Genomic DNA, 26,146 nt, shown 5'->3' with positions numbered 1-26,146 from the left:
CTCTCTCTCACCCACTCTCCCTCTCACCCACTCTCTCTCTCACTCTATCTCTCTCACACATTCTCTCTCACCCACTCTCTCACACCCACTCTCTCCCTCGCCCACTCTCTCTCTCGCCCACTCTCTTTCTCGCACACTCTCTCTCTCACACACGCTCTCTCACCCACTCTCTATCTCTCGCTCACTCTCTCCCTCGCCTGCTCTCTCTCTCTCACTCACTCTCTCTATCTCCCACTCTCTCTCACCCACTCTCTCTCACACCCACTCTCTCTTTCGCCCACTCTCTCTCTCTCTCTCTCTCACACCCACTCTCTCTCTCACCCACTCTCTCTCTCGCTCACTCTATCTCTCTCACACATTCTCTCTCACCCACTCTCTCACACCCACTCTCTCCCTCGCCCACTCTCTCTCTCGCCCACACTCTCTCTCGCCGACTCTCTCTCTCGCGCCCACTCTATTTCTCGCACACTCTCTCTCTCACACACGCTCTCTCACCCACTCTCTCTCTCTCGCCCACTCTCTATCTCTCGCTCACTCTCTCTCTCACACACTTTTTCTCACCCACTCTCTCTCTCTCGCCCACTCTCTCTCTCGCTCACTCTCTCTCTCACCCACTCTCTCTTTCGCCCACTCTCTCTCTCTCTCTCTCACACCCACTCTCTCTCTCGCTCACTCTCCCTCTCGACCACTCTCTCTCTCTCTCGCCCACTCTCTCTCTCTCACACACTCTCTCTCACCCACTCTCTCTCTCAGCCACTCTCTCTCTCACCCACACTCTCTCTCACCCACTCTCTCTCACCCACACTCTCTCTCACCCACACTCTCTCTCACCCACACTCTCTCTCACCCACTCTCTCTCTCGCCCACTCTCTCTCTCACCCACACTCTCTCTCGCCCACTCTCTCTTTCTCACCCACTCTCTCTCTCGCCCACTCTCTCTCTCGTCCACTCTCTCTCACACCCACTCACTCTCTCACTCACTCTCTCTCTAACTCACTCTCTCTCTCACCCTCTCTCTCTCGCCCACTCTCTCTCTCTCTCATCCACACTCTCTCTCGCCCACTCTCTCTCTCTCGCCCACTCTCACTCTCGCCCACTCTCTCTCTCTCTCAACCACTCTCTCTCTCGCCCACTCTCTCTCTCGCTCACTCTCTCTCTCACCCACTTTCTCTCTCTCGCTCACTCTCTCTCTAACCCACTCTCCCTTTCGACCACTCTCTCTCTCTTGCCCACTCTCTCTCTCTCACACACTCTCTCTCAAACACTCTCTCTCTCACCCACTCTCTCTCTCTGGCCCACTCTCTCTCTCACCCACTCTCTCTCTCACCCACTCTCTCTCTCTGACCCACTCTCTCTCTCGCCCACTCTCTCTCTCTCGCCCACTCTCTCTCTCGCCCACTCTCTCTCACACCCACTCTCTCTCTCGCCCACTCTCTCTCTCTCGCCCACTCTCTCTCTCTCGCCCACTCTCTCTCACTCACTCTCTCTCACTCACTCTCTCTCTCGCCTGCTCTCTCTCTCTCGCACACTCTCTCTCTCTCGTCCACTCTCTCTCACACTCACTCTCTCTCTCACTCACTCTCTCTCTCACTCACTCTCTCTCTCGCCTGCTCTCTCTCGCCCACTCTCTCTCTCTCGCCCACTCTCTCTCTCGCCCAATCTCTCTCTCGCGCCCACTCTCTCTCTCTCACCCACACTCTCTCTCACTCTCTCTCTCTCTCTGGCCCACTCTCTCTTTCTCGACCACTCTCTCTCACACCCACTCTCTCTCGCTCACTCTCTCTCTCGCTCACTCTCTCTCTCTCGCCTGCTCTCTCTCTCACTCACTCTCTCTCTCGCTCACTCTCTCACACCCACTCTCTCTTTCTCGACCACTCTCTCTCTCTCGCTCACTCTCTCTCTCTCTCGCCTGCTCTCCCTCTCTCGCTCACTCTCTCTCTCACCCACTCTTTCTCACCCACTCTCTCTCTCTCGCCCACTCTCTCTCTCTCGCTCACTCTCTCTCTCTCGCCTGCTGTCTCTCTCTCACTCACTCTCTCTCTCGCTCACTCTCTCACACCCACTCTCTCTTTCTCGACCACTCTCTCTCTCTCGCTCACTCTCTCTCTCTCTCGCCTGCTCTCCCTCTCTCGCTCACTCTCTCTCTCACCCACTCTTTCTCACCCACTCTCTCTCTCTCGCCCACTCTCTCTCTCTCGCTCACTCTCTCTCTCTCGCCTGCTGTCTCTCTCTCACTCACTCTCTCTCTTGCCCACTCTCTCTCTCACCCACTCGCTCTCTCTCGCTCACTCTCTCTCTCACCCACTTTCCCTCTCACCCACTCTCTCTCTCACTCTATCTCTCTCACACATTCTCTCTCACCCACTCTCTCACACCCACTCTCTCCCTCGCCCACTCTCTCTCTCGCCCACTCTCTTTCTCGCACACTCTCTCTCTCACACACGCTCTCTCACCCACTCTCTATCTCTCGCTCACTCTCTCCCTCGCCTGCTCTCTCTCTCTCACTCACTCTCTCTATCTCCCACTCTCTCTCACCCACTCTCTCTCACACCCACTCTCTCTTTCGCCCACTCTCTCTCTCTCTCTCTCTCACACCCACTCTCTCTCTCACCCACTCTCTCTCTCGCTCACTCTATCTCTCTCACACATTCTCTCTCACCCACTCTCTCACACCCACTCTCTCCCTCGCCCACTCTCTCTCTCGCCCACACTCTCTCTCGCCGACTCTCTCTCTCGCGCCCACTCTATTTCTCGCACACTCTCTCTCTCACACACGCTCTCTCACCCACTCTCTCTCTCTCGCCCACTCTCTATCTCTCGCTCACTCTCTCTCTCACACACTTTTTCTCACCCACTCTCTCTCTCTCGCCCACTCTCTCTCTCGCTCACTCTCTCTCTCACCCACTCTCTCTTTCGCCCACTCTCTCTCTCTCTCTCTCACACCCACTCTCTCTCTCGCTCACTCTCCCTCTCGACCACTCTCTCTCTCTCTCGCCCACTCTCTCTCTCTCACACACTCTCTCTCACCCACTCTCTCTCTCAGCCACTCTCTCTCTCACCCACACTCTCTCTCACCCACTCTCTCTCACCCACACTCTCTCTCACCCACACTCTCTCTCACCCACACTCTCTCTCACCCACTCTCTCTCTCACCCACTCTCTCTCTCACCCACACTCTCTCTCACCCACTCTCTCTCTCACCCACACTCTCTCTCACCCACTCTCTCTCTCGCCCACTCTCTCTCTCTCACACACTCTCTCTCACACACACTCTCTCTCACCCACTCTCTCCCTCGCCCACTCTCTCTCTCACCCACTCTCTCTCTCGCCCACTCTCTCGCTCTCTCACTCTCTCGCCCACTCTCTCTCACACACACTCTCTCTCTCACCCACTCTCTCTCTCGCCCACTCTCTCACACCCACTCTCTCCCTCGCCCACTCTCTCTCTCTCGCCCACTCTCTCTCTCGTCCACTCTCTCTCTCTCGACCACTCTCTCTCTCACCCTCTCTCTCTCTCGCTCGCTCTCTTTCTCGCCCACACTCTCTCGTCCACTCTCTCTCTCTCGCCCACTCTCTATCTCTCGCTCACTCTCTCTCTCGCCTGCTCTCTCTCTCTCACTCACTCTCTCTATCTCCCACTCTCTCTCTCACCCACTCTCTCTCTCACCCACACTCTCTCTCACCCACTCTCTCTCTCACCCACACTCTCTCTCACCCACTCTCTCTCTCGCTCACTCTCCCTCTCGACCACTCTCTCTCTCTCGCGCACTCTCTCTCTCTCGCCCACTATCTCTCTCAGCCACCCTCTCACTGGGCCTCTCTCTCTCTCTCTCTCTCACACACAATATCTCTCTCACACCCACTCTCTCTCTCGCCCACTCTCTCGCTCTCTCACTCTCTCGCCCACTCTCTCTCACACACAATCTCTCTCTCACCCACTCTCTCTCTCGCCCACTCTCTCACACCCACTCTCTCCCTCGCCCACTCTCTCTCTCACCCACTCTCTCTCTCTCGCCCACTCTCTCTCTCGCCCACTCTCTCTCTCTCGACCACTCTCTCTCTCACCCTCTCTCTCTCTCGCTCGCTCTCTTTCTCGCCCACACTCTCTCGTCCACTCTCTCTCTCTCGCCCACTCTCTATCTCTCGCTCACTCTCTCTCTCGCCTGCTCTCTCTCTCACTCACTCTCTCTATCTCCCACTCTCTCTCTCACCCACTCTCTCTCTCACCCACACTCTCTCTCACCCACTCTCTCTCTCACCCACACTCTCTCTCACCCACTCTCTCTCTCGCTCACTCTCCCTCTCGACTACTCTCTCTCTCTCGCGCACTCTCTCTCTCTCGCCCACTCTCTCTCTCAGCCACCCTCTCACTGGGCCACTCTCTCTCTCTCTCTCTCTCACACACAATATCTCTCTCACACCCACTCTCTCTCACACCCACTCTCTCTCTCTCTCGCTCACTCTCTCTCTCACCCACTCTCTCTCTCTCGCCCACTCTCTCTCTCTCGCTCATCTCTCTCTCTCGCCTGCTCTCTCTCTCACTCACTCTCTCTCTCGCCCACTCTATCTCTCTCGCTCACTCTCTCTCTCGCCCACTCTCTCACACCCACTCTCTCTCTCTCGCCTGCTCTCTCTCTCACTCGCTCTCTCTCTCGCCCACTCTATCTCTCTCGCTCATCTCTCTCTCTCGCCTGCTCTCTCTCTCTCACTCACTCTCTCTCTCGCCCACTCTATCTCTCTCGCTCACTCTCTCTCTCGCCCACTCTCTCACACCCACTCTCTCTCTCTCGCCCACTCTCTCTCTCTCGCTCACTCTCTCTCTCGCCCACTCTATCTCTCTCGCTCACTCTCTCTCTCACACACTCTTTCTCACCCACTCTCTCTCTCTCGCCCACTCTCTCTCTCGCTCACTCTCTCTCTCACCCACTCTCTCTCTCGCCCACTCTCTCACTCTCTCTCACCAACTCTCTCTCTCGCCCACTCTCCCTCACCCACTCTCTCACACCCACTCTCTCTCTCTCGCCCACTCTCTCTCTCTCGCTCACTCTGTCTCTCTCGCCTGCTCTCCCTCTCTCGCTCACTCTCTCTCTCGCCCACTCTATCTCTCTCGCTCACTCTCTCTCTCACACACTCTTTCTCACCCACTCTCTCTCACTCGCCCACTCTCTCTCTCGCTCACTCTCTCTCTCACCCACTCTCTCTCTCGCCCACTCTCTCACTCTCTCTCACCAACTCTCTCTCTCGCCCACTCTCCCTCACCCACTCTCTCACACCCACTCTCTCTCTCTCGCCCACTCTCTCTCTCTCGCTCACTCTCTCTCTCTCGCCTGCTCTCTCTCTCTCGCTCACTCTCTCTCTCACCCACTCTCTCTCTCGCCCACTCTCTCACTCTCTCTCACCAACTCTCTCTCTCGCCCACTCTCCCTCACCCACTCTCTCACACCCACTCTCTCTCTCTCGCCCACTCTATCTCTCTCGCTCACTCTCTCTCTCACACACTCTTTCTCACCCACTCTCTCTCTCTCGCCCACTCTCTCTCTCGCTCACTCTCTCCCTCACCCACTCTCCCTCACCCACTCTCTCTCGCCCACTCTCTCTCTCGCCCACTCTCTCTCTCGCCCACTCTCTCTCCCGCCCACTCTCTCTCTTCGCCCATTCTCTCTCCCTCGCTCACTCTCTCTTTCGCCCTCTCTCTCTCACCCCCACTCTCTCTCGCTGACACCCTCTGTCGCCCACTCTCACTCTCGCCCACTCTCTTACTCTCTCCCACTCTCTCTCTCTCGCCCACTGTCTCTCTCTCTCTCTCTCTCACACACTCTCTCTCTCTCGCCCACTCTCTCTCACCCACTCTCACTCTCTCCCACTCTCACCCTCGCCCACTCTCTCACTCTCACCCACACTCTCCCTCTGCCCCCTCACTTACACTCGCCCACTCTCTTTCACCCACTCTCTCACTCTCTCCCACTCTCTCTCGTCCCCTCTCACTCTCTCCCACTCTCTCTCACTCTCACCTGAACCACCCTCACTCTCTCCAGCCCTTCGCTCTCACTTGCACCCTCTGTCGCTTTCTCCCCTCTCTCTCACTTATCCCCGTCTGTCGCTCTATCTCGCTCTTGCTCTATCTCTCTCTTGCTCTTCCTGTGTCATTGTCTCCCTCTTTTGCTCATCTGCTCTCTCGCCATCTCCCCCTCTCTTGCTCCCCCTTTCTCTCCCTCATTGTCCCCTCTCCCTCACACTGTCTCATCTCCCCTCTCGTCCCCTCTCTCTCCCCCCATTGTCCCCTCTCTGTCCCTCCCTCATCCCCTGTCTCTCCCCCTCTTGTCCCCTCTCTCTCCCTCCTTCGTTCTCTCTCTCTACCCTCTCCTCCCCTCTCTCTCCCCCCTCTCTCCCTCGGTCTCTTCCCCTCTCTCGTCCACTTTCTCATCCCCCTCTCGCATCCCCTTTCTCTCCCCCTCACGTTCCCTCTCTCTCCCCCATCGCCCCCATCTCCCTCGTCCCCTCTCTCTCTCTCTCATCCCCGCTCTCTCCACCTCTCTCTCCCTCTCTCGCCCCCATCATATCCTCTCTCTCTCCCTGTATCGTCCCTTCTCTCTACCTCTCTCTCCCTTTCTCTGCCTCCCTTGTCCCCTCTCTCTCCCCCCATTGTCCCCTCTCTGTCCCTCCCTCATCCCCTCTCTCTCCCCATATCGTCCCCCTTTCCCTCTCTCTCCCTCTCTCTCCCCCCCATTGTCCTCTCTCTCCCTTTCTCTCTCTCTCTCTCTCTCCCCCTCGTCCCTCCCTCTCTCCCTCTCTCATCCCCTCTCTCTCCCACTCTCTCTTACTCTCTCTCCCCGTATCGTTCCGTCTCTCTCCCCATATCGTCCCCTTTCTTTCTCTCTCTCTCCTTCTCTCATCACCCTCTCTCTCCCCCACTCTCGTCCCCTCTCTCCCCCCCAAACGTCCCCTCTCTCTTCCTCTCTCATAACCACTCTCGCCCCCCTCTCTCCCTCTCTCGCCCCCATCGTCCCCTCTCTCACCCTCATTCGTCCCCTCTCTCTCCCTCTCTTATCCCCACTCTCTCACCCTCTTGTCTCTCCCCCATTAACCCCTCTTTCTCCCTCTCTTCCTTCTCTCTCCATCTCTCTCCATCTCTCTCCTCCATCGTCCCCTCTCTCCCTCTCTCATCCCCTGTCTCACCCCCATCGTCTCCTCTCTCCCCCTCTCTCTTCCTCTCCCCCATCCTCCCCCTCTCTCTCCTCTCGTTCCCCTCTCTCCCCATCTTCCCCCCTCTCCCATCTCTCTGCCCTCACTCTCCCCTTTCTCTCCCTCTCTCATCCCCTCTCTTTCCACCTCTCGTCCCCTCTCTCTCCCCCTGTCTCGTCCCCTCTCTCTCCCGCTCTCGTCCCCTCTCTCCCCCTCTCGTCCACTCTCCCTCCCTCACTCTCCCCCATCGTTCCCTCTCTCTCCCGCTCTCGTCCCCTCTCCCCATCATTTGTCCCCTCTCTCTCCGACATCATCCCCCTCTCTCCCCCATCGTCACCTCTCTCTCCACTCTCTCGTCCCTCTCTCCCTACTCTCATCCCCTCTCTCTCTCTCTCTCTCTCTCACCTCTCTCGCCACTCTCGCTCCTCTCTCTCTCCACATCGCCCAGTTACTCTCCCCCTCTCTCTCTCCCCTCTCTCTCCCCCCCTCTCCCCCATCGTCTCCTCTCTCTACACTCTAAATCCCCTCTCTCTCCACACATCGTCCCCTCTCTCTCCCTCTCTCTCCCCTCTATCTCCCCCCATCGTCCCCTCTCTCTCCTTCTCTCGTCCCCTCTCTCATCCCCTCTCTCTCCCCTATCGTTCCCTCCCTGTCTCTCCCCTCTCTATCCCTCTCTCGTCCCCTCACTTTCCTCCCATCGTCCCATCGGTCTCCCCTATCTTTCCCCCTCTCGTCCCCTCCCTCTCTCTCTTTTGTCCCCTCTCTCTCCCCCTTCGTCCCTCCTCTCATCCTCTCTCTCCCCTCTCACTCTCTCTCTTGTCCCCCTCTCTCCCCCCACCGTCCCCCCTCTCTCCCTCTCTCTCCCCTCTCTCTCTCTCTCTCTCTCGCCCCCTTTCTCTCACCCCATCGTCCCCTCTCTCTCACTCTCTCTCGCCCCCATCGTCCCCTCTCTCTCACCCTCTCGTTCCCTCTCTCCACTTCTCTCGTGCCTTCTCTCTCCCCCATCATGCCCTCTCTCTCCCCCATTGTCCCCTCTCTCTCCCTCTGTCTCCCCCCATTGTCCCCTCTCTCCCCGTCTCTTGTACCCTCTCTCTTCCCATCGTGCCCTCTCTTACCCCCAGTCGTCCCCTCTCTCTCCCTCTCTCTCCCCCCATTGGCTTCTCTCTGTCACTCTCTCTCCCCTCTCTCCCTCTCTCTCCCCTCACTCTCCACACTCTCTCCCCCTCTCCCCACATCGCGCCTCTCTCTCCCCCTCTCTCCCCCCTCTCCTTCTCTCGTCCCCTCTCTCTCCCCCTCTCGTCCACTAGCTCCCCCTCTCATCACCTGCTCCCCCCTCTCTTCCCTCTCTCTCTCATCACCTCTCTCCCTCTCTCAATCCTCTCTCTCCACCCTCGTCCTCTCTCTCTCTCTCTCTCTCTCTCTCCCCCCCTTGTCGCACTTCTATTACACTCTCCCTCCCCCTCTCTCTGCCTCTCACTCCTCCAATCTTCCCCCATCGCCCCCTCTCTCTCCTTCTCTCGTCCCCTCTCTCTCTCACCCCCCTTCCGCTCCCGTCGCCCTCTCATCACCTCTCTCCCCCTCTCTCTTCCCCTCTCTCTCTCGACCACTCTCTCTCCACTCATGTCAACTCTCTCTCCCCTTTCTCGTCCCTTCTCACTCCCTCATCCAATCTCTCTCCCCTCTCCCTCCCGCTCTCTCGCCCTCTCCCGTCCCCTCTGTCTCCCTCTCTCTCCCCGTCACCCCCATCGTCCCCGCTCTCTCCACCTCTCGTCCACTCACTCTGCCCCATCATCCCCTCTCTCTCCCCCATCCTCCCATCTCTCTCCCTCTCACAACCCCTCTCTCTCACCCTCTCGTCCCCTCTCTCTTCCCTCACCGACCCTTCTCTCTCACACCCATCCCCACCCTCCCATCGCGTCTCCTCTCTCTCCCTCTCTCCTCCCCTTTCTCTCCCTCCCCTCTCTTTCCCTCTCTCGTAACTTCTCTCTCCACCCTCATCCTCTCTCTCTCCTCCTCTTGTCCCACCTCTCTTGCCCTCTCTCTCGCCCCTTTCTCCCCACTCTCTGCCCCCCTCCGCCCATCGTCCCCTCTCTCTCCCCCTCTCGTCCCCTCACTACCCCCTCTCATCTCCTCTCTGCCCTCTCTCTTCCTCTCTCTCCATCTCTCTCTCCTCCCTATCACCTCTGCCGTCCCCCCTCTCTCCCCCTTTCTCCCTCTCTCGTCCCCTTTCTCTTCCGCCATCATCCTTCTTTGCCCCCTCTCTCCCCCTCTCTCTCTCCTCTCTCTACCCCCATCGTCCACTCTCACTCCCTCTCTCATCACCTCTCTCCCCCTGTCATGCCCTCTCTTTCCCCCCATCGCCGGTCTCTCTTCCCCATCGTCCCGTCTCTCATCCCCTATCGTCCATTCTCTCTCACCCCCATCCCCCCTCTCCCCCCTTGTCCCGTCTCTCTCCCTCTCTCCTCCCCTCCCTCTCCCTCCCCTCTCTCCCCCTCTCTCCTCCCCTCTCTCTCCCTCCCCCCTCTCCCTCTCTCGTCCCATCTCTCTCCACACTCGTCCTCTCTCTCCCCCTCTTGTCCCACCTCTCTTATCCTCTCTCCCCCCTCTCGCCCCTTCTCACTCCCCCCTCTCCCCCATCGACCCCTCTCTCTCCACATTCTTCCTCTCTCTCCCCCCTCTTGTCCCACATCTATTACCCTCTCTCTCACCCCTCTCTCCCCCTCTCACTCCCCTCTCTCCCCCATCATCCCCTCTCTCTCCTTCTCTCGTCCCCTCTCTTTCCCCCTCTCGTCTGCTCGCTCCCCCTCTCATCACCTGCTCCCCCCACTCTTCCCCCCTCTCTCTCTCTCTCCTCCTCATGTCACCTCTCTCCCCTCTCTCGTCCTCTCTCTCCCCCTCTCATCCCCTCTCTCCCCCTCTCTCGTCCCTGCTCTCTCCTTCTCTCTCCCCGTCACCCCCATCGTCCCTGCGCTCTTCCCCTCTCATCCCCTCTCTGACCCCCATCATCACTTGTCTCTATCCCATCCTCCCCTCTCTCTCCCACTCTCGTCCCCTCTCTCTCCCCCTATCGTCCCTTCTCTCTCACACCCGTTCACTCTCTCCCTTCTCGTCACCTCTCTCTCACCTCTCTCCTACCCTCTCTCTCCCTCACCTTTCTCTCCCTCTCTGGACCCTCTCTCTCCACCCTCGTCCTCGCACTCTCCCCCTCTTGTCCCACCTCTCGTACCCTCTCTGTCCCTCCACTCTCCCCCTCTCACTCCCCCACTATCCCCCCAACGTCGACTCTCTCCCCTCCTCTCTTCCCCTCGCTCCCCCATCACCTCTCTCCCCCACAACTTTCCCCCTCTCTATGTCTCGTCTCCGCTCTCTCCCCCTCATGTCACCTCTCTCTCCTCTCTCTCGTCCCCTCTCTCCCCCTCTCATCCTCTCTCTCTCCCCTCTCTCGTCCCCTTTTCCTACCCCTCTCTCTCCCTCTTTCGTCCCCTCTCTCTCCACATCACCCCCATCCTCCCTCTCTTTCCCCCTCTCGTCCCCTCTCTCTTCCACATCATCCCCTCTCTCTCCCCTTCTCCTCCCCTCTCTCTCCACCTCTCGTCCCCTCCCTCTCCCCCTATCGTCCCTTCTCTCTCACACCCGTCCACTCTCTCCCTCTCTCGCCCCGTCTCCCTCCCTCTCTCCTCCCCTCTCTCTCCCGCCCCTCTCTCCCTCTGTCATTCCTCTCTCTCCACCCTCCTCCTCTCGCTCCCCCTCTATTCCCACTTCTATTACCCTCTCCCTCCCCCTCTCTCCGCCTCTCACTCCTCCACTCTCCCCCCATCATCCCCTCTCTCTCCTTCTCTCGTCCCCTCTCTCTCCCCCCTCTCATCCCCACGCTCCCCTGTATCATCACCTCTCTCCCCCTCTCTCTTCCCATCTCTCTCTTGTCCACTCTCTCTCCCCCTCACGTCACCTCTCTCTCCCCTCTCTCGTCCTCTCTCCCTCCCCCTCTCTCTCTCCCTCTCTCGTCCACTCAGTCTCCCTCTCTCTCCCCGTCACCCCCATCGTCCCTGCTCTCTCCACCTCTCGTCCCTTCTCTTCTCCCCATCATCCCCTCTCTCTCTCCCCCATCCTCCCATCTCTCTCCCTCTCTTGACCCCTCTTTCTCCCCCTCTCGTCCCCTCTCTCTCCCCCATCGACCCTTCTCTCTCAACCCCATCCCTCCTCCCCTCTCGTCCCCCGCTCTCCCTCTCCCCTCCCCTCTCTCTCCCTCCCCTCTGTTTCCTTCTCTCATCCCTTCTCTCTCCACCCTCGTTCTCTCGCTCTCCCCCTCTTGTCCCACCTCTCTTGGCCTCTCTCTCACCCCTCTCTCCCCCCTCACTCCCCTCTCTCCCCCCATCATCCCCTCTCTCCCCCTCTCTCGTCCCCTCTCTCCCCCCTCGTCCCCTCATTCTGCCCCTCTCGTCACCTCTCTCGCCCCTCTGTCTCACCTCTCTCTTTCTCTCTCTCTCCCCATCTCGTCCCCTCTCTCTCCCCTCTCTCTCCATTCTCTCGTCCCCGCTCTTCCCCCCCTCTCCCTCTCTCGTTCCCTCTCTCCCCCCTCTTGTCCCCTCTCTCTCCCCCCATCATCCCCTCTCTGCCCCCTCTATCCCACTCTCTCTCCCCTCTCTCTACCCCCATCGTCCCTTCTCTCTTCCCCATCGTCCCCTCTCTCTCTCCCTGACATCCCTTCTCTCTCACCCCCATCCCCTCTCTCTCCCCTCTCGTTCCCTCTCTCCCTCTCTCCTCCCCTCTCTCTCCTCCCCTCTCTCTCCCTCTCTCGTCCCCTCTCTCTCCACACTCGTCCTCTCTCTCCCCCTCTTGTCCAATCTCTCTTAACCTCTCTCTCCCCCTCTCTCCCCCGCTCATCCCCCCTCTCCCACATCGTCCCCTCTCTCTCCTCTTGTGCCCTCTCTCCCCTCCCCCTCTCTCATCCACCGTCTCTCCCTCCCCCTTCTCTCCGTCTCTCGTCCCATCTCTCTCCACACTCGTCCTCTATCTCTCCCCCTGTTGTTCCACCTCTCTTACCCTCTCTCTCCCCCCCTCGTCACCTCTCTCTTCCCTCTCTCTCTCCTCTCTTGTCCCCTCTCTCTCACCCCCATGGGCCCCTCTCTCTCCCTCTCTCTCTCCCCCGTGCCCCCATCGACCCGTCTCTCTCCCCCATCGTCCCCTCTCTCCCCCCCCCCCCTCGGACCTTCTCTCTCACCCCCATCCCCCCTCTCCCTCCCTTGTCCCCTCTCTCTACCTCTCTCATCCCCTCTCATTCCCCCCCTCATCCTTTCTGTCTCCCCCTCTTGTCCCATCTCTCTTACACTCTCTCTCCCCCCTCCCCCTCTCACTCCAACTCTCTCCTCCCATCGTCTCCTCTCTCTCCCCCTCTCGTCCCCTCACTCCCTCCCTCTCATCACCACTCTCCCCTCTCTCCCTCTCTCTCCCCTCCTTCTCACCTCTCTCGTACCCTCTCTCTCTCTCTCCCTCTCTTATCCCCTCTCTCTCCCCCATCATCCCCTCTCTTCCCCTTTCTCTCCCCTCTCTCTACCCCCATCGTCCCCTCTCTCTTCCCCATCGTCCCCTCTCTCTCCCCCTATCATCCCTTCTCTCTCACCCCCGTCGCCACTCTCTCCCCTCTCGTCCCCTCTCTCCTTCTCTCCTCCCCTCTCTCTCCTCCCCTCTCTCTCCCTCTCTCGTCCCCCTCTCTCTCCACACTCGTCCTCTCTCTCCCCCTCTTGTCACATCTCTCTTACACTCTCTCTCCCCCTCTTTCACCCGATCAGCCCCCTCTCCCCATCGTCCCCTCTCTCTCCTCTTGTGCCCTCTCTCCCCTCCTCTCTTCCGCTCGCCCCCTCTCATAATCTCTCTCCCACTCTGTCTTCCCCTCTCTCTCCCTCTCTTGTTCCCTCTCTCTCACTCTCTCGCCCCGTCTCCCTCCCTCTCTCCTCCCCTCTCTCTCCCTCCCCTCTCTCCCTCTCTCATTCCTCTCTCTCCACCCTCCTCCTCTCGCTCCCCTCTTGTCCCACTTCTGTTACCCTCTCCCTCACCCCTCTCTCCGCCTCTCACTCCTCCACTCTCCCCCCATCGTCCCCTCTCTCTCCTTCTCTTGTCCCCTCTCTCTCCCCCCTCTCGTCCCCAGGCTCGCCCCTCTCATCACCTCTCTACCCCTCTCTCTTCCCCTCTCTCTCTCGTTCACTCTCACTCCCCCTCACGTCCGTCACCTCTCTCTCCCCTCTCTCGTCCCCTCTCTCCCCCTCGCATCCAATCTCTCTCCCCTCTCTTGTCGCCTCTCCCTCCCCCTCTCTCTCTCCCTCTCTCGTCCCCTCAGTCTCGCTGTCCCTCCCCGTCACCCCCATCATACCCGCTCTCTCCACCTCTCGTCCCCTCTCTCCCTCCATCACCCCCCCCTCTCTCCCCCATCCTCCCAACTCTCTCCCTCTCTCGACCCCTCTTTCTCCCCCTCTTGTCCCCTCTCTTCCCCCCATTGACCCTTCTCTCTCACCCCCATCCCCCCTCCCCTCTCTCCCTCTCTCCTCCCCTCTCTCTCCCTCCCCTCTGTTTCCCTGTCTCGTCCCTTATCTCTCCACCTTATCTCGTCCTCTCGTTCTCCCCCTCTTGTCCCACCTCTCTTGGCCTCTCCCTCGCCCCTCTCTCCCCCCTCACTGCCCCCCTCTCCCCCCATCGTCCCCTCTCTCTCCCCCTCTTATCACCTCTCTCCCCTCTCTCTTCCCCCACTCCGTCTCTCTCTCGGCCCTATCACCTCTCTCATCCCCTCTCTCTCCCCCTTTCTCCCTCTCTTGTCCCCTCTCTCTACCCCCATCATCCCCTCTCTGCCCCCTCTCTCCTCCTCTCTCTCCCCTCTTTCTACCCCCATTGTCCACTCTCTCTCCCTCTCGTACCTTCTCTCTCACCCCTGTCCCCCCTCCCGCTTTCGTCCCCTCTCTCTACGTCTCTCGTCTTCTCTCTCTCCCCCTAATCCTGTCTGTCTCCCCCTCTTGTCCCATCTCTCTGACACTCTCTCTCCCCCCCTCCCCCTCTCACTCCACCTCTCTCCCCCCATCGTCTCCTCTCTCTCCCCCTCTCGTCACCTCACTCCCCCCTCTCATCACCTCTCTCCCCTCTCTCCCTCTCTCTCCCCTCCCTCTCACCTCTCTCGTCCCCTCTCTCTCTCCCTCTCTCCCTCTCTCGTCCCCTCTCTCTCCCCCATCATCCCCTCTCTGCCCCCCTCTCCCCCTCTCTCTCCCCTCTCTCTACCCCCATTGTCCCCTCTCTCTTCCCTATCGTCCCCTCTCTCTCCCCCATAATCCCTTCTCTCTCACCCCCGTCCCCACTCTCTCCGCTCTCGTCCCCTCTCTCCCTCTCTCCTCCCCTCTCTCCTCCCCTCTCTCTCCCTCTCTCGTCCATTCTCTCTCCACACTCGTCCTGTCTCTCCCCTTCTTGTTCCACCTCTCTAACCCTCTCACTCCCCCTCTCTCCCCCGCTCACCCCCCTCCCCCATCGTCCCCTCTCTCTCCTCTTGTCCCCTCTCTCCCCTCCTCTCTTTCACTCGCCCCCTCTCATAATCTCTCTCCCCCTCTGTCTTCCCCTCTCTCTCCATCTCTTGTTCCCTCTCTCTCCCTCTCTCGCCCCCTCTCTCTCCCTCTCTCGTTCCCCCTATCTCTCCCTCTCTCGTCCCCTCTCTCCCCCCTCTCTCGTCCCCTCTCTCCCCCCTCTCATCCCCTCATTCCACCCTCTTGTCACCTCTCTCTCCCCTCACTCTCACCTCTCTCGTCCTCTCTCTCTCCCCATCTCATCCCCTCTCTCTCCCCTCTCTCATCCCCGCTCTTTCCCCCTCTCTCTCACCCTCTCGTCTGCTACCTCCCCCTTCTCGTCCCCACACTTTCCCCCTCTCTCTCCCTCTCTCGTCCCCTCTCTCACCCCCCACCGTCCCCCCTCTCTCCCCATCATCCCCTCTCTCTCCCTCTCTCGTCCTCTCTCTCTCTCTCTCCCATCGACCCGTCTCTCTCTCCCATCATCTCCTCTCTCTCCCTCTCTTTCCCCTCTCTCTCCCCCATCATTTCCTCTCTCTCCCCCCATCGTCTCCATCTCTCCCCCCGTCGTCCCCCTCCCTTCCCCCCATCGTCCCATCTCTCTCCCCCTCTCATTGCCTCTCTCTGTCACACTGTCTGTCTCTCTCTCTCTCAGCTCTCCCTCCCTCTCTTGCCTCCTCTGTCTCTCTCGTGCCCCTCTCTTTCATCCCTCTGTCTCTCGTTCGCCTCCCCTCTCTTTTGCTGTCCCTCTCTCTCCCACTTTCTCTCTCTCTATCCCTCTCTCTGTCCCCCTCCCACACTTGCATTCTCTCTCTCTTACTCTTCCTATCTCTCTCTCACTCTTCCTCTCTCTCTCATGTTCTCTCACCGTCTCTCACGCTCTCTCTCTCCCTCTCTCTTGCACCCCTCTCTCTCTCATCTCACTCTCTCTCTCGCTCACTCACTCGTGCTCTGTCTGTCTGTCTGTCTTTCTCTCTCTTCCTCTCTCTCAGTCCTCCCTCCCTCTCTCACCTCTTCTTTCTCACTCTTACTCTATCTATCTCTATGTCTGTCTGTTGCTCTCTCTCTCTCTTTCCTTATCTCTCCCAGTCCTCCCTCCCTCACCTCCTCTCTCTCTCGCAACCCTCTTTCTCATCACTCTGTCTCTAGCTTGCTCACATCTCTCGCTCTGCCCTCCTCTCTCTTGCTCTCCCCGTCTCTGTTTCTCGCTCTCCCTCTCTCACTTGCTCGTGCTTTCTCTCTCTGTGTCCATCTCCCTTTCCCCCCTCGCAGTCTCTCCCCTCTCTCTCCCTCTCTCTCTCCCGCTCGTTCTCTCCCCCTCGCTCTCTCTCTCTGTCGCCCCTCTCTCGCCCCTCTCTTCCTATCTTTCGCTCACTCTCTCCCTGTCTCCCTGTCTCCCTCCCTCGCTCTCTCCTCTCTCTTGCTCTCTCACTCTCTCTCTCATATCTGCCCCTTCTTTCCCTCTCTCTTGCACCTTTCTCCCTCTCTCTTGTTCTCTCTCGTTCTCTTTCGTTCTCTTTCTCTCTCGTTCTCTCTCTCTCTCGTTCTCTCTCACGTTCTCCCTCTCTCGCTCTCTCCCTCTCTCTCTTTATCCCTCTGTCTATCACCCCCCCCCCCTCTCTCTCGCCCCTCTCTCATTCGCACCTCTCTTTATTTGGCCCCTGTCTGTTCTCTCTCTCTCACCACTGTCTTCCTCATTCACTCTTGCCTCGCCCCTCTTTCTCTGTCTCTGTCTGTCTCTCTCTCTCTGTCTCTTATGGCCTTCCCTCCGTCTCTGCCTCCTCTCTCTCTCTCTGTCATCTCTCTACCTCTCACTTGCCCCATTTCTCCATCTCGCTCTCCCCTATCTCTCGCTCCCTCTCCCTCTCTCGCGGCCTCTCTCTCTCACTCCCCCCCTCTCTTTCTCTGTAGCCCTCTCTCTCTATCCCGCCCCCTTCTCTCTCTCTCTATCAATCCTCTCTCTCTCGACCATCTCTCTCCCTCTCTCTCTCGCACTCTCTCTCGTATCTGCCCCCTCTCTCCCTCCATCTTGACCTCTCTCTCTCTCGGCCCCTCTTTCTCTCGCTGTCTGTCTCGTGCACACTCTCTTCCCCTTGCTCACCTCCTTCCCTCATCTCTCTGCGACTCTTTCTCTCATTATGGCTTCTCTTTCTGTCATCCTCTCCCTGTCGCCATCTCTCACTCCCCTCTATCACTCTTGCCCTCTCTCTCTCGACACATCTCTCCCTCCTTTGCGCTCTCATCCCATCTCAGTCTCGCTCTCGCACCCTCTCTTCCTCTCTCAACCCCGTCGCCCTTTCTCATCTCTCTCTCTCTTTCTCGCTCTCCCTCTCTCTCTCTGTCTCTCTCGACCCTCCCTCCCGCTCATGCCTCCTCTCTCTCTCTACCCCCTCTCTCTCCGTCTCTCTCTTTCACACCCACTCTCTCTCATCTCTGTCACTCACTAGCCCCCTCTCTCTCATTCTCCCCCCGTCTCTCCCTTATTCCCGCTCTCTCATCCCCTCTCTCTCGCTCTCGCAACCTCTTCTCCTCTGTCACCCCTCTCCCTGTCGCTCTCTCTCGCCCGTCTCTCTCTCTCTCTCACCCCCCTCGATCTTTCTCTTGCTCACTCTCTCCCACTCTCTCTCTCACCCAGTTCCTCCCTCCCTCCGTCTCTCTCTCTGTCTCCTCCTCTCTTGCCCCTCACGCTCGCTCTCACCCTCTCTCTCTCTTTCCCTTCTCTCTCACGACCACCCCCCCACACACTCCTCTCTCCTTCTTGCCCTTGCTCTCTCTCACCATTTCTCTCTCTCGCCCTCGCTCTGTCTCTCGTCCGTCTCTCTCTCTCGTCCAATCTCTCTCTCTCTCTCCCTTTCTCTCTTGCCCCCTCCCTCACCCCTCTCTCAGTCTCACCCTTTCTCTCGCCCACTCTCTCTCTCTCCCAACCCTCACTCTCATTATCTCCTCCCGTGTATCTCTCTTTCTTTTCCTCAACCTATCTCTCTCTTGCCCCTCTCTCTCCCTGCCCCTCACTCTCTCTCCACCTTCTCCCACTCTCGATCCCGCTTCCTTGGTGACTCTCTCTCTCTCCACCTCCTTCCGTTTCTATTCGGCTGAATCTCTCTCCCTCCCTCCCTGTCTATCTGCCACACACTGTCTCCCTGGTCCATCCCTTCCCCTCTGACCCAGAGACTGGGGTATTGGTGGTGAGGCTGCGTGTGCGATGGTGGGGATGGGATATGGGACGAGGGGGGGTGGAATATGGTAGAGATGGAATTGCAGAAGGGAGGCAGAGGCAGCAAAAGAGAGAGGGAGTGAGGGGGAGGGGGAGAGGGAAGAATGGAGACAGGTGAAGAAACCTGTTTTGGGGGTTTGTGTGAGAGAGGGGGATGAGGGAGAATGAAGAGGAGAGGTGGTGGAAGAGAGAGAGGGAGAGAATTGAGGAGGAAGAGAGGAAATGGGGAGGCGAGGTTGGATTGGGGGGATAGAGGGAGTTAAACCCAGCTCCTGAGCTCAGGGCGCGGTGCCCTCCCCTTCCCTGAGGACTAGGACTTGGGGCTGAGTCGGTCTCTCTCCAGCTCAGCTTCTCCAACACAAAGACACACAACAACATCGATCACCCTGCTGCTCGGCACGCTTTAATCAACATTTTTATTGGTTACAAATGGAAGTGATGGATACAGTCAGTGGGATGGTGCCTTTTCTCACTGGCCCCTGAGTTGTGAGAAACATTGAAATGTTTCCCTGTAACCCCCCTGTGGGATAAGGATGGACAAACCAGCGCTACCCTCAGTCTGTTACCATAGCGACAGGCTGCTCCATCGCTGAAACACTGAACTGAAATGAGAAAATCCCGGATGGTGTGATTAATGAGGGAATTTGATGGATGGATGGATTTGGGTGAAGGGATATTTCAGCACATTCTTCAGCTGCTGCCTGAACTTAGTCTGGGTCACGGCATAAATCGCGGTGTTTGTGCAGCAACTGAGGAGCTGCAGCATGAAGCCCAATTCCTGTACAAACCAATGGAGATACACAGACCGATACCCAATCATCCACAACCGTCTCCATATACAAAACAGCATTAACGTTGACCATAACAGGATGAAATTGGCCGAGATCACAAACAGTAAAATGATGGATTTTTTGCGGTGTCTCATTTCAGTGTCAGACTGAGCGTCCCCATTGGTGTGAGCCCGGAGTCTCCTGCGGGCTCTGCTGGTCACTAAAATGTGTCTGACGGTGAGAACATTGAGCAGCAGAATCAGGAGAAATGGGACACACGGGGTTAGAATGTGGTGGAGGAACTCGATTGTGACCCAGACACTGGAGAATAGAACAGCGTCTGTTAGATCACAAAACCAGGGGAGGTTCACCAGCCGATACCGAGCCTCGAACATAAAATACCAGAAAATGTTCTTTAAACAGCTCAGCACAGTCACTGCTCCCAGAACCACAGCCGCTGTTTTCTCACTGCAATATTTACTTTTCAGCTTCTGGCAACAAATGGCCACAAACCGATCAAAGGTGAAAGTGACGGCGAACCAGACAGAGCAGTCAGTGGCTGCATAAAGCAGGACGGCGTGGATATTACACACGGGGACGGAGTCCCTCAGGAAATAAAACTGTTCCCAATAAACAATGGGAATGTGTATCAGAATCAGGTCGAGGATAATGACCAGGAGATCCGCCGCTGCCATGGCCCCCAGGTAACGTCTGACACATGGAGACAATCCACAATCTTTATAAAGCAGGACGTAGATGGTCACTACATTAACTGTGAGGAAGGAAAACAAACCCATTATCCATCAGCCTGGAGGCAAAGGGACCCGTTTGATCGGGGACCCAGTGAGATTTTCAAATGTGTCCCTGTATTCAGGGATTTATTAAAATAATTGGAGCTGGAATAACAAATGGGAAGGTCGGAATTACTGACAAAAATGTGACATAAACCACAAGAAACCCTCCCTCCCCAAACACACAGAGACACATCCATAAGGACAGATGGTTTCTAGAACATTCCCACACACTCGATCTCTCGAGAGCAGACACAGGTCACTCCTTCCGAGTTCCTAATACGGAGGGTGGAAACGCTGCTGTCCTGAAGGATTCTCTCCCAGGTTCCTGAAGACAAACGGAGTTTGGGAATTCCTGTATTTTGGTCTAAATTGTGGTCGATCCTGTGTCGTGGAGAAATGTAAACGCAGGGAAAACGTATTCACCCCTTTAACTGCCTGAGGGACCTTCGGAACAGTGTCTCCTTCTCCCTGGAACGGGATCTCTTCCCTCGGGATCTTATCGTTTGTTCAATTCACTGACGTCCGGCCGTTCACAAACAATATCAGGGACAGAACGTTCCAGGGAATGTCAGTTATAGAACGTCGGGGACAGAACGTTCCAGGGAATGGCAGTTATAGAATGTCAGGGACAGAACGTTCCGGGGAATGGCAGTTATAGAATGTCAGGGACAGAACGTTCCGGCGAATGTCAGTTATAGAATGTCGGGGACAGAACGTTCCGAGGAATTCCTTGACCTGTCCATGACCTTACCCCCTATCCACCCCACCAACATGATGTACTGTGCAAAGGCAACATATCCATCCAGCGTGGGGAGCTGCACTGACCACATCATTGCATTCTCTAATAACCGCAGATAGTCTGACCAGCACAGCAGGATGTGCAGTGATCGCCCGGGAATTAATCTGTAACACAGGAGCAGTTACCCTCCCAGCATGTAGGACTGTGTACCCCACCCCAGTACATTGATCTGTAACCCAGGAGCACTTACCCTCCCAGCATGTAGGACTGTGTACCCCACCCCAGTGCATTGATCTGTAACCCAGGAGCAGTTACCATCCCAGCATGTAGGACTGTGTACCCCACCCCAGTATATTGATCTGTAACACAGGAGCAGTTACCCTCCCAGCATGTAGGACTGTGTACCCCACCCCAGTGCATTGATCTGTAACCCAGGAGCAGGTACCCTCCCAGCATGTAGGACTGTGTACCCCACCCCAGTGCATTGATCTGTAACCCAGGAGCAGTTACCCTCCCAGCATGTAGGACTGTGTACACCACCCCAGGACATTGATCTGTAAACCAGGCGCAGTTACCCACCCAGCATGTAGGACTGTGTACCCCACCCCAGTACATTGATCTGTAACCCAGGAGCAGTTACCCTCCCAGCATGTAGGACTGTGTACCCCACCCCAGTACATTGATCTGTAACCCAGGAGCAGTTACCCTCCCGGCATGTAGGACTGTGTACACCACCCCAGTACATTGATCTGTAACCCAGGAGCAGTTACCCTCCCAGCATGTAGGACTGTGTACCCCACCCCAGTGCATTGATCTGTAACCCAGGAGCAGTTACCCTCCCAGCATGTAGGACTGTGTACCCCACCCCAGTACATTGATCTGTAAACCAGGAGCTTTTTCCCTCCCAGCATGTAGGACTGTGTCCACCACCCCAGTGCATTGCTCAGTAACACTGTGTTCGATCCCTGCCCAGTGTGGGGAAACTTGCAGCCCATGCTGGAAGTGACAGGATGTGCAGCTCCCACCCATTTACAGCTCCATATCTCCATTGTTGCCATGACAAGGGGGTGCTGTGGGTATGAACCTCACTGCCAGGGAGAGATGGCGGGGGAATCAGTTTAGATATCACCACATGGGAAGATTTTGGGGTATAGACAGAGAGGGGGAGACTGAGAGACAGTATCATGGAAGGATGTGTTCCCAGGTTGCAGAATGCTGAAATGTAGACACTTCGATTGCATCCTGTCACATGAGCCAGTCTTCCCACGAAAGATGGGAAAAAAGGATTTTGGTGTGAGGTCAGATGAAACACCAGCTGCTGTGTGGTTTTGAACTTACGTTTGTGTAATTTTAATAAGTGTCTTTTTGAAACAGTGCATTTCTGTAAAGTTGGAGTCGGGTAATAAGCAGTTAAGAGAAAGGAGGTCTCAGAGTTGTGAATAGTTGATGTAAAATGTTCAGTTTCAGAGTTAAAAAAATAAATTGATGTTTTTATTTAAACAGTGGAATTTGGGAGTTCTCTGTCACTCATATTTTAACAGTTTACAAGGCAAATTGAGCGTTTCTTTATGTTTAGTTTATATTACCAGATGAGCTCAATGTTGTGTCCTAACAATTGCTGTGTGTATCTGTGTGTCTCTATGTGGAGCAGGTCTGGCAGTCTCTGTGATGCTTAAAGTGATACAATGCCACCCTCTGCTGGCCTCCACACGCCACTGCACAGACATTGGCAGAGGGTGAAAACCAACAGGGATTCATTCAGAGAGGGGGAGGGAGAGAGCAGCTGCTCACAGCACCATCCAAACTGATATCTGATCCATGTACTGATCTAAATGTCCTTTAAACGTTGTAACTGTCCCTGCTTTCCTTGATTTTGTCCCTCGATTTTTATGTCATCGTTGTCTACGGGAATAGTGCCAGAAGACTGGAGGATAGCGAATGCGGTCCCCTTGTTCAAGAAGGGGAGCAGGGATAGCCCAAGTAACTATAGGCCAGTGAGTCTCACTTCTGTTGTGGGCAAAGTCTTAGAGAGAATTGTAAGGGATAGGATTTATGAACATTTGGATAGAAATAATGTGATCAAGGATAGTCAGCATGGTTTTGTGAAGGGCAGGTCGTGCCTCACAAACCTTATTGAATTCTTTGAGAAGGCGACCAAGGAAGTGGACGAGGGTAAAGCAGTAGATGTGGTGTACATGGATTTTAGCAAGGCGTTCGATAAGGTACCCCATGGCAGGCTAATGCAAAAACTACGGAGGTATGGCATTGAGGGTGCATTAGAGGTTTGGATTAGGAATTGGCTGGTTGGAAGGAGACAGAGGGCAGTAGTTGATGGTATAGGTTCATCTTGGAGCGCAGTTACTAGCGGTGTTCCACAAGGATCTGTTTTGGGACCATTGCTGTTTGTCATTTTTATAAATGACCTGGAGGAGGGACTTGAAGGCTGGGTGAGTAAGTTTGCGGACGACACGAAAGTCGGTGGAGTTGTGGACAGCGAAGAAGGATGTGGCAGGTTACAGCGCGATATAGATAAGTTGCAGAGCTGGGCAGTAAGGTGGCAAAAGGAGTTCAATGTAGCTAAGTGTGAAGTCATTCACTTTGGTAGGAGTAACAAGACGGATTACTGTGCTAATGGTAGACTACTTGGTAGTGTGGATGAGCAGAGGGATCTTGGTGTCCATGTACACAGATCTTTGAAAGTTGCCACCCAGGTAAATAGTGCTGTGAAGAAGGCATATGGTGTACTGGGCTTTATTGGTGGAGGAATTGAGTTCCGATGTCCTGAGGTCATGTTGCAGTTGTGTAAGACTCTGGTGTGGTCTCATCTGGAGTATTGTGTGCAGTTTTGTTCGCCATACTAGAGGAAGGATGTGGAGGCATTGGAACGGGTGCAGAGGAGGTTTACCAGGATGTTGCCTGGCATGGTAGGAAGATCGTATGAGGAAAGGCTGAGGCGCTTGGGACTTTTCTCATTGGAGAAAAGAAGGTTTAGGGAAGATTTGATAGAGGTGTACAAGATGATTAGTGGTTTAGATAGGGTTGACAGTGAGAACCTTTTTCCACGTATGGAGTCAGCTGTTACTAGGGGACACAGCTTTAAATTAAGGGGTGGTAGGTATAGGACAGATGTTAGGGGTAGATTTTTTACTCAGCGGGTTGTGAGTTCATGGAATGCCCTGCCAGTAGCAGTGGTGGACTCTCCCTCTTTATGGTCATTTAAGCGGGCATTGGATAAGCATATGGAGGTTATTGGACTAGTGTAGGTTAGGTAGGCTTCAGTCGGCGCAACATCGAGGGCCGAAGGGGCTGTACTGCGCTGTATTTTTCTATGTTTCTATGCTTTCACCACTTCCTCTGGAAGTTCATTCCACACACAAGCCAGATTCTGTCTAAAATATTTACCTCTCATGACTTTTGTAAATCTTTTTCCACGTACCTTAAAATATCCCTCAGTTTTGTATCCCCAACTCTAGGGAAAAGACATCAGCCCTCCCTTCAGCTTCTCTGTACCCCCCATTATTTTATAAACCTCTGTAAAGTTACTGCTTAATCTCATATTCTTCAGTGAAGAAAGTCCCAGCCTATCCAGCCTCTCCTTGTAGCTCAATCCCTCCTTTTCCAGCAACATCCAGGTTACTCTCTTCTCAATCCTCTCCAGCTTAATAATATCAAGGTCAGTAATATCAAAGTGAATAGTGAAGGTATTTTCTTAGGGTACGGGGAGTCCAAAACTAGAGGACATAGGTTTAAGGTGAAAGGAGAAACATTTAAAAGTGACCTAAGGGCAACGTTTTCACCCAGAGGTTGGTGTGCCTATGGAATGAGCGGGCAGGGTGACCAGGCTGGACACAGTATTCCAGAAGGGGTCTCACCAATATCCTCTTCAACCTCAACATGACATCCCAATTCCGATACGCAAAGGTCTGACCGATGAAGACAAGTGTGCTAAACACGTTCTTAACCACACTATCTACATGAGATGCAAATTTCAAAGAATTATACCTGACGGCCTAGGTTTCTGTTCTACAACACTGCCAAAGGTCCTGCTTTTAATTGTATCGGTCCTGTTCTTGTTTGATTTACCAAATCCAATCCCTCGCATTAATCCAAACTAAACTCCATCAGCCACCCCTCAGCCAAGTGTGTGATATTACTGTCACCTCCCCCTCCCCCTTCAATTTTAAAATTCCCTCCCCCTCTCCAGGAGGCCTGCACACTCCGGCCTTGATTTTCACAAAGACCCTGAGCTTGGTTTGCCTTGTGTGGTTATGGGGAGGAGGGACAGATTGCAGATACAGTCAGTGGGGAGGAGAGGCTGGACAGTAATCAGCGGCCTGGTGTCATTTCATGGTTTTAGGAAAAGGGGAGTCGCACGTTAGAGGTGGGTAAGAGTGATCGGTGTTTTGGGACCAGAAATTAAGCTCTTCTTTCGTCTCTGGTGTTCAGTAATAAATATCTATTTGAGACCCTTCATTGGGCAGAGTGTGTCTGCAGGATTTCTTTCCCTAATATTGCAGACTTCAGATAATAGCAATTAAAGATGGTCATAGTTAATTTCGATAGCATAGCATATACACTCAATATCCGACAGTTGAGACAAATATCTTGCATTTGTTTAATAATACAAAGTATTTTTTGTAATTCAGTAATGGCAACCTGATTATAATCATCCATACCGAGCTGAAAGTAGGCACTTAAATTATGACCCAAAATCTGGGTATGGTAGTTGTATTGGGTACTGTCCCTGTCTCTGAGCCAGAGCTCTGGATTTGATTCCAATTCCTGAACTTGTGTGGTAGTGTTCCTAGCTCTGGACTAGAAGGCCTGGATTCAAGTCCTGCCTGTTGCAGAGGTATATCCCAGCATGTCAGGGCAGTGTGATGAACAAACACCCAGGAGAATAATGTTACAGCTTTATGGGTATTGCTGAGTGATGCTAGGGGGAGGTGGCAGTAATATCACACACTGGGCTGAGGGGTGGCAGATGGAGTTTAGTTTGGATTAATGCGAGGCATTGGATTTGGTAAATCAAACAAGAACAGGCCCTATACAATTAAAAGTAGGGCCTTTGGCAGTGCTGTAGTACAGAAACCTAGGGCCCTCAGGTTTAATACTTTAAGATTTACATCTCATATAGATAGTGTGGTTAAGAAAGTGTTTAATACACTTGTCTTCATTGGTCAGACCTTTGAGTATCGGAATTGGGACGTCATATTGAGGTTGTACAGGATATTGGTGAGACCTCTTCTGGGCACAAAGGTCGAGGTGTAAAGCCCACAGAAGTGTCTCAGGATACATCTGAACAAACTGATTCAAATGGATTTAGAATTGTGACTTGATGGAGAAGGAAGAGGTGTCAGTATTGCATTTCCGAATTTAGGCCCGGGATGAGTGAAAGTCCAGCCATTCGTGTTGATTGGAGTCACATTTCGCAGCAGTAAAGGTTTATAAAATCAGAATGGTCATGGGTAGGGTGAGTAGTCAGGGTTTTTCCCCAGGTTAGGGGCGTCCAAAACTAGAGGGCATTGGTGGAAAGTGAGAGGGGAAAGGTTTTGATGAGGCCGAAAGGGCCTCTTTTCACACAGAGGGTGGTGTGCGTATGGAATGAGCTGCCAGAGGAAGCGGTGGAGGCTGGTACAACTACAGCAGGTAAAAGGCATCTGGATGCTGACAGACCTGCCGAGATTTTCCAGCAATTTCTGTATTTCTTGAAAAAATGCATTCATTTTAACACAGGTATTCTGAATAAATTAAACATTTTTATTTTTTAATGACACAGGGACATATAAATATATCTTCAAATTGACCGAGACCATTTTCTGCTCAGGGTATTGCTCTGTGTATGACAGCAGCAATGATGCACCGACATAGAACAGGGAATGTGATGGAGACATAGTTTGGACAATGTACAA

At 55.1% G+C, this 26,146-nt stretch overlaps 1 long non-coding RNA gene across 1 annotated transcript in view; it reads left to right on the top strand.

Annotated features, from left to right (window-relative positions):
• The window catches only part of LOC140484490 (uncharacterized), a 70,940-nt gene extending 51,642 nt beyond the window's left edge, over positions 1-19,298 (top strand). The window contains exon 3 of the long non-coding RNA XR_011962190.1: positions 19,190-19,298. This is a non-coding gene — a long non-coding RNA (uncharacterized lncRNA). The remainder of the gene's footprint in view (positions 1-19,189) is intronic.
• Positions 19,299-26,146: the final 6,848 nt, after the last annotated feature.

Source organism: Chiloscyllium punctatum, chromosome 13, assembly GCF_047496795.1.
Source record: "Chiloscyllium punctatum isolate Juve2018m chromosome 13, sChiPun1.3, whole genome shotgun sequence".
Classification (NCBI taxonomy): Eukaryota; Metazoa; Chordata; class Chondrichthyes; order Orectolobiformes; family Hemiscylliidae; genus Chiloscyllium; species Chiloscyllium punctatum.
The sequence above is the reverse complement of the archived record's forward strand: the minus strand, read 5'-3'. Positions and strand labels throughout refer to the sequence as shown.